Here is a 3,326-nt window from a genome sequence, read left to right as displayed (position 1 = left end):
CACGCTCTTTCGATAACGTATTTCAGTTAATCTTGCAAGCTTGTCAGGAAATTGAAGCTGATGAAGACCTGTGTGTCAGTGTGCATGAGCGTCCGCTCTCGATTAGAGGCATGCGTGAATATCGGAGCAAGCAGTTCGAATATCTGAGGGATTAAAGTTGTACTTGGTATTACATGTATATGCAATATTGAATTGTTTTTATGCAATGAGTATTGTATGTGTTTTCTTTTTTCATAACTGTATACCTACTTTTGCAATCCGCTGTGTATGTGTGTGTAGATAGATAGATAGATAGATAGATAGATAGACAGATAGATAGATAGATAGATAGATAGATTCATTCATTCATTCATTCATTCATACATACATTCATATAGTGATAGATATACATATATGTATATCTGTGTGTATACATACATACATATATGTACATATGTGTGTGTGTGTGTGTGTGTGTGTGTGTGTGTGTGTGTGTGTGTGTGTGTGTGTGTCTATCATTTTATGGTTTAAAGTATAAATAGATAAACTTCCTTTGATAATAATTCCGTTATCCATTAACATCAAGTTTTGTTTCCGTAACTGTAAAGTCTATTACCTGTATAATGAAAGTGGGATATTAACTTCAAGGAAAATATTGAATAGTAAAACCGTTCAACCTGAAACAATGCTTTTGTGGTGTACCTAATGCTGATGACTTTAGCCTGTATAACACTTATAAAAAAAGCAATATATATATATATATATATATATATATATATATATATATATATATATATATATATATATATATATATATATACATATATATATATATATATATATATATATATATATATATATATATATATATATATATATATATATATATCTATGTATGTATATGTATATTTATATGTGTATGTATGTATGCACACACACAGATGTGGTTTACGTAAAAAAAAAAAAAAAGTTTCCTAAAAGACGTTTGTACAAAATGATTTAAGCGTTTCTCTTAATTTCTCAAGAAGCAGAATAAGAAATTCACATATTTTGTAAAGATTGTAATAAAGATAAACTGAATTACAGAAGGCGACTTCAATGCGAAAGTAAGTAAATATATTGTCAGAGAAAACTGATTTTCTCTTCTCTTTTCTTTTGTAATAACGAGTGCTTACGTATATTTCATTCCGGAAATCTTAGTTACGAGAATTATATTAACTGGAGAATGATTTCAGGAGTTAATATAACGTAACTGAGGCAGAGTTTTGTCTGACTCGTTATTTCAGTGCAGTAATCATGAGGGTATCGGCAACCACGGTGAGATACTGCTTGTCGTCTGCAGATCTGTTCAGCCTTTACTCTATTCCCCATTTCGCCCATTCATTTTCAGGCAATCCTTCCTTCCAATATACTAATAACAGTAACATTCTCGGCGTGTCCTTGGGTTTCGACCCGACCACCTTCGTCAGTTCAGAAACTCTCGTTTTGCTAAAGACATCATCAGAGCTTCCTCGTCTGTCTTCCTCTCAGTCCTCCTTGGTCTTCTCAATATTTACATGTTCATTGTTTCTGCTCCTTTTTCCATTTCTTTGGACATAGTCTCTATTATAGATTCGTATAACAAAGAGGCCAAAATGTGACTATTTTCTTTGCTGTAATGTGTTGTCAATGTGAGCAGCAGCTTATCCCATCAAAAGATGATAAACAAAACAATCAAACACAGAAGAGAAGTGTTAAATTGAACCCAGTGACATCATAAAATGTTCTGTGCTTTGAACGTTGATTTACAAGCATCAGATACAGCCATGGGAATGCAGCTGTGTTAGCAATAACGCTTGGGCAGGCGCCTTTACAACTATGAATACTGCAGAACTTATAAAAGGCCCAGGAGAAGCATTTCAATTGAAATGGACAAATTTTATTTTTGGATAAGAAAGAAATGTTTAATACAATAGGTACCTCAGATTATAACAAAGAAGACGAAGAAGAAATGTGTAAATCAGTAGAGGACCAGTGGGTAAAACAAAAGAAAACAAAGCAAAGTCGATCTCAAAGTGGAAAGATAAGATTGGTTGTTAAGGAAACAAAATAGCAGCATGGGTAAAAGAGCTGGCCAAAGTTACTATAAAAGTATATATGCAAGTGGAGATAAACAGAGTATACGTTTGCAGAACACAATATTTGCCATGACATATCCTTGTACACACCAGGCAATTTCCTAATCGCTGTTTAGGGCAACATTTCTCGCGACACGTACCAATTTGTTCCAAAACTTATACATTATATTAGCATAACGTACCATGATCACGACGTCTGGATCAGCAAGATGCACGGAAGCAAACTCCCCCCGCACCTTTCTTCGAATCAAGAGACTACAGCCTAGTTAAAAAAGTATATATACTGCCATCGAAAAAGCAACTAGTAAGACGAAATACAAAGAAGGAATAATTTGTTACAGGACAAACTTCAGATAAAAGTGGCTGCTGCTAGCATAGGGGAAGAAAGGCAACGTGTCTTTAATCTCAAAATACATGACAATCGTAAAAGCTCGTCTGGCAGTCTTGGTGCGAGCTGAGTCGTGTAAAAAAAAAAAAAACATTCTACGCTATTACCTAGAAACGGGGGGGGGGGGGGCATCGCCCAGAACAGGGACCAGTAATCTTTTGAACTTGGTGTGCCAATTTATAATCAGTGCCATTGTTTACTACCTTGCGTGTCAGATCTTATTTCATATCAGCACTATAATCATAATTTTACAATATGTACTGACCATTGTAATTATAGTAAAATGTATTTTCCTGCACATGCATGGCATAAATGTAGCATTTAGTATTCTCTATAACAAAAAATGTATTGTTATTTTAAATGCATACCTGCCACATTAATGCAATCCTGTCCTTTGCTTCCCTTTGGCCAAAATTGAAATTTATTAAATTTTATTTGTTCCTGTCATTGTTGTTATCATTATTATCATTATTATTATCATTAGTAGCAGCAATAATAGTAGTAGAGCCGCGGTGGCTGAGTGGTTAGAGCATCGGATTTAAGACTGGCACGACAGCGATCCGAGTTCGAGGGTTCGAATCACCGGCCGGCGCGTTGTTCCCATGGGCAAGGAACTTCACCTCGATTGCCTACCTAGCCACTGGGTGGCCAAGCCAGCCCAAGTCAGTGCTGGTCCCAAGCCCGGATAAATAGAGAGAATGATTACCTAAAAAAGGTAAGACCGGCACTCTCTGTGGAAAGGAACTGAGGAACCTACCACGTACTCCAAGAGCATCACAACATGAAAACTACAATTATGTATCATGCTGTGACCACGGCGGCTCAAACATGAACCTACCGTT

Source organism: Penaeus monodon, chromosome 7 (genome assembly GCF_015228065.2).
Source record: "Penaeus monodon isolate SGIC_2016 chromosome 7, NSTDA_Pmon_1, whole genome shotgun sequence".
Taxonomy (NCBI): domain Eukaryota; kingdom Metazoa; phylum Arthropoda; class Malacostraca; order Decapoda; family Penaeidae; genus Penaeus; species Penaeus monodon.
Note: the sequence above shows the minus strand (reverse complement) of the source record.